The sequence below is a fragment of the Myotis davidii genome, unplaced genomic scaffold (genome assembly GCF_000327345.1).
Source record: "Myotis davidii unplaced genomic scaffold, ASM32734v1 scaffold657, whole genome shotgun sequence".
NCBI lineage: Eukaryota > Metazoa > Chordata > Mammalia > Chiroptera > Vespertilionidae > Myotis > Myotis davidii.
Window position 1 is genome coordinate 550283 of NW_006287917.1, and position 14544 is coordinate 564826.

At 40.5% G+C, this 14544-nt stretch overlaps 1 protein-coding gene across 1 annotated transcript in view; it reads left to right on the forward strand.

Moving 5' to 3' along the window:
* The first annotated feature begins 1342 nt into the window (after nt 1-1342).
* Nucleotides 1343-14544, forward strand: part of GRM5 (glutamate receptor, metabotropic 5) — a 432533-nt gene continuing 419331 nt past the window's right edge. The window contains exon 1 of the mRNA XM_006759764.1: nt 1343-1543. The gene's annotated coding sequence lies outside the window, so the exon portion shown is untranslated. The remainder of the gene's footprint in view (nt 1544-14544) is intronic.

Consider the following 14544-nt stretch of genomic DNA (forward strand, 5'->3'; position numbering starts at 1 on the left):
AATGCCAGTGTTCCCTTTATAAATGACACTTCCATGACTACATTACCGGGAGGAAGAGGTTTTCTAGAGCAGGGGGCCATTTTAAGGGGGTTTACATGCAGCTCTGGCCCTTTGAGCTCAAGTTCATGTACTCCAAGTGGGGCTAGGGAGACATCCTTACTCTAGATTCCTTTATGGAACTTTGGCAAAGGATGGGGTCCGAGAGAGGGATGTGGGGAGAGAGAGGGAGAGGGAAGAGAAGGGAGTGAATATGCCTGAAGGCGGTGTGTTGGGAGGAAGAGGAGCAGGAGCCCGGAGTCAGGTTTGGTATCATTGTGTTCATTCAGTTGCCCCCTGGGTGGTCCCTGGGCTGGTCTCCAGGGAAATGTGTGACCTTGAACACGTTCCTTAACCTTTGTGTATTCAGTTACTCCACCTGCAAAGTGTAGATGTTGTTCTGTGTTTTGGGACACTAAGGTCCCAGGCAGTAACCGTGACTGTATGGCGTTGAGGATCTGTATACAAGAAAGGAAGAGCACCCAGAAAATCCAGATCATGGAAGTTTCAGGGCATTTCCCCTCCAAGTGTCAAAGGCGTTTGCTAGCTCCTGGTTGTGTGGTTGGTGTCATGCGTGCTGGGAGGTCTGTAGAAATGGGTGAGCAGAATAATTGGACACCTAGCCGTAGCCAAGGGAACCTGGAGTTCTGAGTGCTGTTTGGAGGGGTTCCGATCCACAGAGCTAAAATCACATGCTTTCTTTTCTTTTTTTTTCCAAGGTAGCAATTCAAGAAGGAGGTTTAGTAGCAAGCTGTGAAGTTCTTTAAATGTGAGGGCTTGGGAAAGAATTTGGAATCTATTCTAACACAAGGAAAATCAATGGCACCCTACTTTAAAGGCTGGGCACTAAGGGTGGAGGAAGAAGGTTTTAGAAATAGATCCGAGGAGACGGTAATCTGGGCAGAGGGTTTAGAAGGGAGAAGGGAATGGATATCCTTTCTGAGAGAAGGGTGGCTAGACTCCTCGGAGGGGACTGGCAACTGCCCGGTGTTCCCGACGCCTCTGGCACTTGTCTGAAAAGGGCACAGGCACCCCTTCCGCAGGCTCAGGCTTAGAACCTAGGGATCTGCATCCCAGGTGCTGAGATATGGAGGTGCACATGGGAAACCTCAAGTCCCCCATGTGAGCATCTGGCAGTGGAGCTGGCTTACCTTATCCAGACTCAACCCCAAGTCTGTGTTCCTAAAGGAACTCAGTGTGCCACTTGGTGGCACCAAAAAGTTGTGCTGAGAACTCTGTTCTCTATAAATACAAACTACCACCGCCCCCCTCCTCTGCGCTCTCCCCTTCCCTCTTCCCCCCCTTCCTCAGTAGCAGGGACATTGCTGCACACAACGCCCTCAGCTCTGCTGTTCGGCGCTCACTGAGCTCAGGAGATGAGCTTAAGATCTACTTGGGGGGAACATGAAACTGGAGAAGCCGGCTCTGCCCCTGTGATCCGCAAGGCCCAACTTTGTGGGGGCTAGCTAGACCGCACCTCACTGCCCGCGGCGTGGCCAACTGGGGGGTAAGCTTGCTAGTGTCCCCGTGCCCAAGAGTCCCCGGGGCGGGAAGGATGTAGCAGCTGTCAGTTTGCTGGGTAACTCACAGTTTGGTTTGGGGGAAGGGGGAGGGGGAAGAGAGGAGGAGGGGTGGTCAGAACTGGAGGTTGAAGTCTGCTCCATTTGCAGCTGCCTTAGTTAAACCTGTTGGGAGAAAAGGTGAAAGCGATAGGGTAAAGGAGGGAAGTACTGCAAAGGTTGGGAAAGGGATCCTGCATGCCTTCAGATCCGAGTTCCCGCTCCCTAAGCCGGGCGCGCATGTTTAGAATGCAGGCTGAGCTTCCCCAAACCACCCAAGGGATCCCTCGCAATGGAGAGAAGCCCAGGTAGAGAGGGGAAGGAAGAAGAGTCCCTTCCCCGAGAGCTCCCTTAGCTGCTGCGACCCTGGTGCCTGCTGCGGAAGAGTGGGGACAGCGGGTGGTGCTGAAAGCACGGCTTTTTCCAAGAGGCTAGGGAGCCTCTTTCTAAACCTCAGTCTGAGTCCTCCCGCTTTTCCCTCCCCCGTGGATGTACCTTTCCCTTCGGACACAGAGACGCTAGTTACCGCAGTGTGGCAGCTCGAGCGGCATGGCGAGCAGGGCACCCAGGCTACAACCACTTGGGGAATGAACCCAACTTGGGGCAGGCTCGCAGCTAGCGATTGCCCAGAGCCGACCACTGTACTTGGGACCTCACAAAGGGTCATGCAGCCAGCCTAGAGGGCCCTTCGAACTGGTGCTGGAATTCCTACAGCCCTCATTTCCCTCCGGAGCAAGTGCTGTGGTGATGGGAAATTGAGGAGAAGTTAACAGGCCTTTGTGCTTCTTTAGGCACAATGTTGGTTATGCCTCAGCTGAACTATAAACTTGAGTAGCCAGGCAGATAGATTCTCCAACACTTTACTTCCCACTAAGCAATTGGCACAGGCCAGTGGGAAGGCAGAGTCTCCCGTCCACCCTCTTCTTCATTCCCTACATGTTGCTCTATTGTTCAGAGTCCCTAGAGACTGAGCTAGAGCTAATCTGTATCCTTGATGCTGGCCACTGGCCATGTGAGGCAGCCAAGCAATCGTTGCCTTGTACTATGTGCATCCCCTCCACCCAGTGGGAAGAAGCTGCAGTTTTCTGTGGAATCCTCTCAGTTATACAACATTCTAGACATTCTTTTGCGTATCGGAGTGTTTGGGCATGCTGTCTCTTGTTAAGTGTGCTTTGTATTCCTTATTTCCCTCATGACGCACGGGAAATTTTCTTCTTTAATTTCTCCTTTATATCTTTGTAGTTACACATTTAAGAATCAGCTGTGACCATTTCTGTCCTCTATGGATGTGATTTCTGTTTAAAAGGCTCTTTGGTTGGGGATCTGAAAACTCTGCTCCCTGAACTCATCAGGTTAATGCACACGCCACAAAGTCTCCAGCCTTCGCCAGCCTAAACCTTTTCAGCACTCCGGACAGATCCTCCAAGGTTTCTTAGGAGAATGTTGATAGAACACTTTCTACATAATCGCTTCTTTTAAGAGAAAAAAAGCTTTCCCTAGTCATTTACACTCTGCTTGACAACATATTTAATCTTAATATTTTATTGCACCGCATATATCTCTGCTATCATGTGGCAATATTTTGGCTGTGGGTTGTGTTCAAAGACAAATCAAACTCTTCAATGTTGATTTATTAAACGGGAATATTGAGATTATTTGAAGACTGGGCTTAGTGGTATTTGAGTAATCCAAGTACTTCCCCAGTTCTTTATTTCCACAGGTAGACACAGGCCGCTACCATCACTTCACAGTACACATTGTTGGCATAATGACAAACATCAAGCTGAAAACGGAAAAATTCATTCATAGGTACTACATCCAGCACAAAATATACAGACTTTGAAAATATCAAGTAACTATATACAATTTTTTACTCTGATTATTGACATTGTTATGCTTCAGTTCAATAATTTGTCTCAGATACACTTTCATGGCTAAAAGATGTTAATTCTAATTTTTAATCTTTTCTTCAAAACACATTGAAGATTTTATGGGGGTGTTATCATATTGTCTGTTATGGAATTGTCAGAACATTTTAGATAGAAAAACTAAATTAAATGCCAATAAGGGTAGATGAAATTCCAGGTAGAAAATATAAGATAAAGTTAATCATAAAACATATTGTACTTGTTTGTACACAATTTTCTCTCAGGATTTTTATCCTTGTTGGGTGAAGAAACACATCTAACTATTCCACCTTATATTTTTCATGTTACTTTAGTAGATAGAATATAAACTAACTTCTATTTTATGAATTGATATATGATGATATGCTTAAGCTAGTCAGTTTGTTTGGATATTCTGAAGGTATATTACTACAAAGCAGGAACACTCTACAATTTAGAAACATGTGTTATTTTTAATATTTAGAGAAAAATTAACCCTCATCCTGAGGCAACATTTATTCATCATTTTCTATAATGAGTGGAGCTTAGAAGAACATAAGACAGCAGCATCTAAAAGAATATTTTTTTAGTTGATGATGTGCTTGTACAACCAAAGAGAAAAGCTTGAATTCTGATTTTAAAATTTCAACTATATGTAAATGAGACAATATCTTCTTTTTTTAAAAAAAAATAATTCCTAATTTTTTTAATTGTTGACACTATTATAGGTGTCCCCCATCCCCTCTCCCTTTGCCCACCTCCATATTCCTTTATCTCAATTGGTTGAAACATAGTTCTAAAATATGTTATGCCACTGTTGTGCTTCCATTTCTTTTAAATTTACAGAAAACAATCTAGAGTTTTACCAGTTCTAATCTTGTTTGAGTAATATGCACCTTCTGTCAGCATGGGAACTAAGCAAAAGCCTCGGTGCAGGCTCATCCCTGCTCTAATAACTACAATTAATGAGCACATCAGGCACCGTGCCAAGCACTAGATATGTTATTTAATCCTCATAACAATTAGCAAGGCAATGTGTGTTCTTTTATGTTGTTCAACAGAGTTTTTTTCTTCTTCTTCTTTTCATTATCACATAAGAGAATGGAAAGGATAAAAATATATCCAACTTATTTTTTGGAACTCAAACTTGCCCTTTTCCCATTGCATTAGTTAACCTTAATCTATGGTACGGTTCAACATCATGAAATTGCTTCCTTGTAGTTTCCAGTGAGTTGTGGTATGTTTGCAATGCAAACCCTTGCCCAAGTTTGCAGTGCAAACCCTTGCACCCAGTTTGGTGGCTTACCAGCTTTGTGACCTTGGGCAGGTTAACTTAGCATTGCTCTGTCTCCGTTTCCTCATTTTTAAAATGGGGAACAGGTTGTAACACTATTAGCCTTATTGAGTGACTATGATGAATTAATTGCACAAATTTAAGTAAAGTGCCCAACCCACAGTGAAGAGTATAGAAATAGTAATTACGGCTTGTCAACAGCTCTGTGGGTTGGTACATAATTGCTTTCTCAAATATCTTCTCTTATTTTAGTCAAACTATTCACAAAATTTAATGGAAAGACATAGTTGCAAAAAAAATGTGCTTTATGTAGAAGTGATTCTGTTGGTCTTGTAAAGATAGCAGACCTAAGAATAATTCCCTAATGATTAGCTTTCACAATAACTCTGGTAATAGGCCACTAACTTTAAACCTTTGAGCATAAATGTTCTGAGAAAAATTAAAGGCTCATAATCATAATGGCGCTAGTGAGCATTTCAATAATAATCCAGCCTATTTACATTTACAATACGTTTACAGAGGAATAATTGAAAAGTATTTTTTAGAAATTAACGTGTCCTGATATACAGTAATGTATTAGAACTTTTTAAAGATCCAAAAGAAAAGAAAATAATATACTGTTATGTTATTTTTTAAAAAATTAAAATGAGATTTTGAAAAACCAACTTATAAATTCCTATATAAAGCTATTCTTTATCTTGTTAAAATTATAATGAACTTTGCACTTTTTATCAAAAATAGCCTTTGAAATGATGAAATATATCATGGGACACTCTTCTCACATCCATTCATTGTAATTTGTGGATAATCAGAACTACGCTTATTTAAGGTAAGGCAATATCATCCTTAATGCTCACAGTTTAATCTGGATTTCTCAAATTAAAATTGCAAGCAAAGATAGTGCAACCAGAAGCAAGATACAAAGTCAAGGGAATCTGATAAGCCTTTTTCAAACTATTTTCCTTAGAATTGTTAGGAAAAGGCTTTGCGGAGCTGACACGTCCAAATGATTGGCTCTCTTAGTTGTGTTCTTTTTTGATGATTATGTAGACCTTACCTGAATAAGTTTCATGTAAATCAGCGGTTTTCAGCTGGGAATGACTTTGACCTGCAGAGGGACATTTGATAGTCTGGGGACATTTTTATTCATCACAACTAGAGGAGGTGTGTGTTCTTGGCATCTGGAGACCAGGCATGCTGTGAAACATCCTATAGTGTATAGAACAGCAACCCCCCCACCCCCACCCCCCCCGCGCCCCAACTGATGTGCAGGATGTATTTTCATTGTTACAAATTGCACATAATCAAAGCACAGTGATTAATCACAAAAACAATATGTGATTATATATGTGTTTTCCGATGGTCTTAAGCGACCCCCGTGAAAGGGTCGTTTGACCGCCAAAGGGGCCGCGACCCACAGGGTGAGAACCGCTGCTCTAAAGTGTCAACAGAGCTCAGGTTGAGTAATCCTGACCTCATGATCTAGGAAACAGTTACCTCGATTTATTTGGTTTATCCGTATGGCTTCTGGAAAGAGCTGACTGGCATGACTTAAGAATTTGATGGAAAGGAGAGTCTCCAGCATATTTTGTAATCAATGTATAAGGTTTAACTAAATAACCCATTTGATCCTATGGGAGGCATTATTATTTGATTATGTTGAGTGTGGGCTTTGGAGCCAAGAGTTGGGTTTCCATCCCGAGTCTGCCATTTAGTGTAGATCTGAGACTTCTGGCAAGATTCTTTACCTCAAAACCTCAATTTCTAGAGATATTTAATGTGGATAGTAATCATACCAACCTCACAGGGTCTTTTTGAGATTTATATTAAAATAATGCTTATACAAGCACATCATTTAGCACAAAGGAAGCATTCAGTAAGTATTTTGAAGTTAGTAAGTAACTAGAGGTTGAGTTAGAAATGCAAAACCACATTGTCAGGCACCTGATGATAGGTAATATAATATGCACAATAATGCTTTAACGTCTCTAGAGCCATGCCATAAATAACAAGAAAGCAGCTGAAGGCTGCAAAATGGGAAAAAGGCTATAATCCCTGCCCGATAATTAAATTGAGACTAGTTAACAGTGGATTACATCATTTTTATTGCTTTGCTGTTAAAAGCTGTTTCAGGTCTTCACGGACTACTAAACCAGTATTTTTAAATGATTTAGTGAGCTTTATTCTACTGCCAGCACCTTTTAATTAATGCATGAAATTACAGATTTAACTCTCATCTAGTATTATTTAAGGCCTCTTTTTGGTTCCAAGGGTTTTCAAGTAAAGTATGGCTTTGCTTTTTTTTTTCTCCCCCTGGGCGAAGCAGAGAGGGTGCTGGACTTTCTTGTTTACAAGGTCACAGATGTGTGCCTGAGATAGCTACAACAATGGAGGTTTCCTCAGGCTATAACACTCCTGATACCATTATACCTTGGAGGGTCTCTTATCTCTGGTATGCACTTGTTTTCAGGAAAATATATCAAAGGCATCCGTGATATATGCAATATTGACACCTCCGACTGCCTCTGATGAGGGTATTGCTCAGGCAAAAGGAATCATTTTTAGTGTTGATGTCCTGAGCTGTGTGATTTGCTTGTGTGGGGATTAAGTTATATAAGAGACATCTGTGCCAGAAAGATGGTCAGCATCTGAGAAGATTGTTGAAAATCAAAGACAATGTGATTTGTGAATCTTGTTACAATGCAAGTTGTCACTTATGGAAAACTCTATCCATCAATATTTCTTTTTTAGATTCATTTAGGATTCAATATGAGACTGTATTATTACCTAAGACGAAATACTTTTATGCATATTAAATATGTCTATTGTTTTCTATACCGGGGTAGTGGTTAATTTTGTTATGTTATGAACCCAAAAATATAATACTGAATAAAGCAGTCCAGGGGTTCTGAAAATAGGACCCTAAACCAATATATCATATAAGTTGCACTATTATGTACTCTCATCACTTTCCACTTTTGGCTGGATTGAAGTTCTTAATGTATAGATCTATAACGTTTTGAAGGCTTTTTGTCATTGTATTAAGTTAATTCTTGCCCACTCTCTGTAGCAAGGACCTGATTTTTTTTTTTTGCTACCAATCTATTGCCCCTACCACCTCAGAGTTATAACCTAAAGCAAATAATTTGTTCTCTTGGAGACTCTATTTCCTGATATATAAAATGGGGATTATCAGACTTTCTTAACAATAATTTTGTTTTAGGTTGAAGTAGGATTAATAGTGGAAAATGACACTGTACACTGAAAACAATGTAGCATCATTATTTTTCTATTTTTTAAAACATATTTTATTGATTTCAGAGAGGAAAAGAGAGGGAGAGAGAGACAGAAACATCAATGATGAGAGAGAATCATAGATCAGCTGCCTCCTGCATACAGCCTACTAGGGATTGAGCCCACAACCCAGGCATGTGCCCTTGACCAGAATCAAACCTGGGACCCTTTAGTCCACAGGCCAACACTCTATCCACTCAGCAAAACCAGTGAGGGATCTCCTCTATTTTTATACCAGACCCTTATTAAATGAGCAAATGAAGCTCATTGTGAGATAGCTAAGGAGAAATGTCCTCACTGATGAACTTGTACAAGAGCAAGAAAGAGCAGGTCCTAATTGAAATAATATTGTGTGGTACTCAGAATTGATGGGGTTAAGGTAAAAGGACTGAGAGTGAAGTTAATGCCACTTTTGAAAATCTAGATTGATAGATTATAAAATGAGAAAACATTTATGCCATCAATATCACCCATTACCCCCACTGAAATACTCTCAAACGTAAGTAAAGTGAAACACTATTTATATTATAAAGTAGGAAAAGTCATAAACAATCTAAATATCTAACATGGGGATAGTTAATTAAATTTAGGTTCACTCATATAATTGAATACTATGCAACTGTCAAAAAGAAATAAATTTTCTAAGTGTAAATCTTAGCTCTGCTACTCACTTGCTTTGGAATCTTAGCCAAACTATTCTGTTTCTCAGAGCCCCAGATCCCGATCCTCCATCTGTAACATATGCATAAAATTATTTATCCTATAGTTTTTAATGACAATTAAATGACATTTCATAACTATGACTAAGCATAGTACCTAGAACATGGTAAGCTCTCAGTGCATTTTTTAAAAATTCTCACCCAAGGGTATATTCTTCTTGATACGAGAGGGAGAAGGGAAGAGAGAGAGAGAGAGAGAGAGGAAGATATGAGAGAGAAACATTGATCAGTTGTCTTCTATAGTCTTCTATATATGCCCCCACTGGGGATCGAACCTGCAACCTAGGTATGTGCCCTGACCAGGACAATGCTCTAAGAAACTGAGCCACCCAGCCAGGGCTCTGTATATTTTAATTATTCTTATCATTGTCCTCCTCATCAAAATGAATTAATATGAAAAAAGATCTTTACGATATATTATATAAAAATAAATAAAATAAATTATGATATAGATTTCATGCTAATATTTCAGTCAAATAAAATATCTGTGTATACAATATTACATGCTTAGAAAATTATAGAAGAGAAAATATGAAGTTATAGAAAGTGATTAAGCCTGCGTTTTGAGTGACTTGCTGTTTCTGGTCCCAGGCCTGCTAAAACGCATTTAACGTCTATGATTTTCAGTTAAACTGAATTATCTACAGGCTTTCTCTAGTTTTAGGTTGCTGTTCTCCTTAGTAGGTTGAAAACCCATGGAGAGCACTAAAGGTTTCTCCCTGCTACTTCATCAGTTCTTGCTTTTCTTGTTGAGGCCTTTTGTTGCCTGGCCCCATTGGACAACAGGAGTTTCATTGTTTATTTTTTCGTTTCCCATGGTGGGGCAGGGGGTGCTGTCTTCGAACCTCAGTTAGGTAGTTGACCAGAAAGCCAAGTGGAAGCAGCTTGTGTTTTTTTGTTTGTTTGTTTTTTGTTTTTTGCCTGCAGAATTTATTGAACATCCGTTTTGTTCAAGGATTATACTAGGTGCTGTACATGGCACAGATTTAACCTTTAATGTCTTTGAAATCTGTTGGAAGACAAAACATGTGTATAAATAACTACAATTTTAGCTTAGTAATAAGCATGATAAGAAAGTATGGATAAAACTGCCATGCGAGTTCAGAGAACAGAGCAAACACTGCAAGGCAAGCGATTTGGGGAGATGTTGTAAATGGACTATTTAAAAATACTAATATTACCTCATTCAATCCTCATGAAAGCTCTTCAAGTTAGGTACTATTCTCATTCCAATTAGGCTCAGAGAGGCTAAGTGACCAAGGCCACACAGCCAACAAATGGAAGTACCGGGATTCAAACCCGGGTCTACTTTTCTCCAAGCCCAAGTTCTTAAAAAGCTCTACCATAGAGGCCTTTGAATTAAGAATGTATCAGGAATCAGAAGCAGCATGAAGAAAACCTTTGGGGAAAAGGATTTTCTGGAGGAAACATATTTAATCTGACTAGCACATTCCCAAGGAAGAGCAAACTTAGTGGAGATAAGGCTTCAAGCATGACTGGGACAAAAATTTAGAAAGTGGATTCTTCAATCTCACACTTCAAATAATCACAAATAATACCTATGTTTTGTTAGTAAATTTAGAAACTTAGGGAACACAGATAAAGACAAAAAAGGAAATAAAAAATCGTGCCTATTTCCACCACCCAGAGAACATCCCATTAATGTCACTGTGTATGTTTCTGAACTTCGTGCATGCATATACACACACTCATAATCTCTCCTGTGAAAATAAAACCATATCTGCTTTTTATTTTTGCTTAATATAACATGAAAAATTCACGTTTCACCCCCCTCAGGCCACCACACACACTTCAAAAGAGAAAGTTTCTGGGTCAAAATATTTTTTCATGTCCTTTGTAGGTTTCTTCCTATCTCTCCGAATTTAAATATTGCAGTACCATTGGGCTCAGTCCTAGAACTAGTTTCCTTCCTATATCCACTTTGTCATCCAGTTTTGGAATATCAAAAAGAACATCTGTATACGGATGACTCTTATATCCAGCTGCTTTTGACATATCTCTTCTTGAATTTCTAATAAGTATCTAAAAATTGATGTATCAAAACTGAAGCCGAAACCGGTTTGGCTCAGTGGATAGAGCGTCGGCCTGTGGACTCAAGGGTCCCAGGTTCGATCCCGGTCAAGGGCATGTACCTGGGTTGCGGGCACATCCCCAGTGGGGGATGTGCAGGAGGCAGCTGATCGATGTTTCTCTCTCATCGATGTTTCTGGCTCTCTATCTCTCTCCCTTCCTCTCTGTAAAAAATCAATAAAATATATTTAAAAAACAAACAAACTGAATTTGTTATCTCACCCAAATCCACTCCTCCAGTTTTCCCACCTTAGTCAATGTGACACCATCTTTTATTTGCTCAAGCTGAAAACCTTACTGTCTTCATTGATTCTTCTATTTCCTTCACATCCCAAGTCAGGTCCAACAGCAAACACATTCTGTCTTCAAAATATATTCAGAATTCTACCAGTTCTCGCCACCTGTCCTACCATCTCCCTGATCCAGGTGACTGTCTGTCATCTTCCCACCTGAATTACTGCAGTAGTTTCCTCAGTGCTCTCTTGGTTCTGCCTTTGTGCCCTTATTCTTGTTGAAATGTTGGTCAGTGTGTGTCCATCCACTATTGAAAACGCTTCCAGAAAGTCTCTCTCATAGAATGTTAAAGCCGAAGTCTTTTCAAGTCTCAAACGACTCAACATCATCATATCATCTCTTGAACCTCACTCCTTCCTCTCTCCCCATTTTCACTTCACTGCAATCACATTAGCCTCCTTGATCTTGCTCAACACACTAAGCATAAATCTGCCTCAGGGACTTTACATTTGATTTTACCTTTACCTGCAATTTATCCAAAATTTTTTTATAGTTTATGCTTCTTTGGCTACATTATTAAATTTTTCTTACATATCTGACACTTTCTATCTTCCTTCCCTGCCTTATTGTTTCTCTTTAACCTTTATTACTGTGTAGCGTACAATCCTTTACCTCCTTACTTACTGTCTGACAAACCTCCTTAAATTACAGGCTCTATGAGAGCACAAGTTTATATCTACTTTGCCCATAACTGAACCCACAGGAACTAAAAGAGTGCTTGGTGTAAAGCCGTTCCTCCATAAGCACTTATTAGACAACCGAGTGATGCGATTAGAGCTAGTGTATACCCTACTGGTCTCTTTGGAATTTATGTTCTATTACTTTTCTGTATTTTGAGAGCACATGGAATGAATTGTTTAACCTTACCACAAGTTCAGTTGTAGCACAGTTCTGTCAAATTTGTAAGTCATAATTTATTTCCGAATATGCTTTTCATGGCATCTGAGCTTCATAGCTCATATCAATAAAATATAGCCATTATGTCTATCCAAGGCAGACTAAGAAGCAGTCATTGCTTTATGATCTGGTGGCCCATAATGTAGCTGGGGCGGCCAGGGCAATCTAAATATAATATAAATACAGTTGTGCTAGATAATTATAAATATTTGTACCTTCTATGTTCTGAATCATCTTCATCCTGGAGTGTTCTTCTTCCTCTAGTTTTCAAAGAAACTCCCATAAGATTCTATATCCCTAGAAAGTTCTAATTGTCTTTGGGTGGCCCCTCTCATTTTCCCTGGCCTTTATAAATACCTCTCTTGAGGGAAAGGGGGGTAAGGCAGCAGAGACAATGCTAACCTTTGACCTGAATTCCATGTCCATCACCTTTTGAGTAATTGGCTGGTTTTTAGCTTACAAAATCCATTCCATCTGTAAATAGAGATACTGAAATAATGCCCACATCTCAGTATTGTTATGAGGATTATTGACATCCACACACCACAGATAGAGAGACAGCCCCACACACAGACACAGAGACACAATGGGGGAGTAAGATATATTGTATTTTCTGCAACGTGAAAGCCTGGTCTAGGTCTGTAAATATTAAAGGGCATTCTCCTTTGGCTTCTCTGATGTCACATGTTCTCACTTTCTCTCCTTACTTTCTGAGTTGCCCCATTTCCTTAGCTGGCTTTCCCACAACCTGGCCTCTTTGTGGGGCTTACTTTTTAGCTCCACTTTCTTTGTATTTGCTCTCTAGGTGATTGTATTCATCCCAAAGATTTTATATATTGGTGACACTCAATTGACATATGTAACTCAGAATTGTCCTCTAGGACCAGCCTTACATATTTGCCTTCTTATTTAACACTTGTACCTGGATGCTTCAAAAACATCTCAAGTTTAACGTGTTCAAAAGAAAATAAGTTTTCCTGTGCCCACATCTGTTTCTGTACCAGTCTATTCCATTTCTTTTTTTAAAAAAAAGTATTTTTATTGATTTCAGACAGGAAGAGAGAGGCAGAGAGATACAGAAACATCAATGATAAGAATCATTGATGGGCTGCCTCCTGCATTGCTCCCTAATGGGGATTGAGCCCACAACCTGGGCATATGCCCTGACTGAAATGGAACTGTGACCTCCTGGTTTCATAGGGTAATGTTCAACCACTGAGCAACACCAGCCAAGCTCCATTTCTTTTAATGGTACCTAAATACACTAGTTTTGTAGACTCAAAACCCAGGACACTAATTCCTTTCTCCCTTACTATTCACATCCAGTCTATCTGAAAATCCAGTTCATTCTACTTGCAAAATATATCTGATTGTGTCAACTTCTTTTCATATTTATTCTTACCAACCATAGCCAAGTCACTATCATCCTTACCTAGATTAGTATGAGTCTTCTATTTAGATTTCTCCAGTCCATTATCCAGAACAATGAGGAGTTAGCACGTCTTTTCTAACATTGAATTTTGCCACTCATGTGTTTACATCTCCTCAATGGCTTTCTATTGCACTTAACACCCAAATTGGATTTTATGAGATTCTACATGGTCTGTCCCTTTATTAGCTTTCGAACCTCATCTTGTACCACTAACCCTTCCATTCTAGCCACACTTTCACATGACCACACTTTTTATCCTTCATTTTATTGTTCTTTGCACTCATCAGGTTCCAGCTAAAGTCACCTTTAGAGAACTGATCTGTAAGCCCCAAGAGTACAGGGAACATTTATACCTTGTTCTCTTTTGACTCTTTAATTCTCAAGAGAGAGTCATAGCATAGGTGTGTTATACATGTTTGTTAAATGAGTTAAAGAATAAGTTCCTGGTGCATAATGAGTGCTCAGAGAAAGATAATGATGGTTATTATCAATGCACATCATGGCTCTTCTTTGTTATACTAGTTCTGGAAGCCCAGTGCGTGATTTGAAATCGTGAGGAGCTGCCCACCCTTCGATCCGGCCCTGCCTCTCTCTCTGGCCCTTGAAGCAGCTGAGCTGCTACTGATCAGGCCCTCCTCCAGCACAGGTGCACAGAGGCCCCTGCCGTGCTGCCCTGCCCGGACGCTGCGCGTGCAACTTCCTGTCCAGTTGACCCGTTACAGTGTCCAGCTTAATTAGCATATTTCTCTATTTATATTTATACTGAAGGCCCGGTGCACAAAAATTTGTGCACTCAGGGGGGGAGGAGGGTCCCTCAGCTTGGCTTGTGCCCTCTCGCAGTCTGGGACCCCTCAGGGGATGACCACCTGCTTGCTTAGGCCCGCTCCCCGGGGGATTGGGCCTAAGATGGCAATCAGACATCCCTCTGGCCGCCCGGAAGCCCTCGGGGGATATCCACTTGCTAGTGGGGAGCAGACCTAAGCTGCCGTCGGACATCCTTAGCGCTGCTGAGGAGGCATGAGAGGCTCCCACCACCATTGGT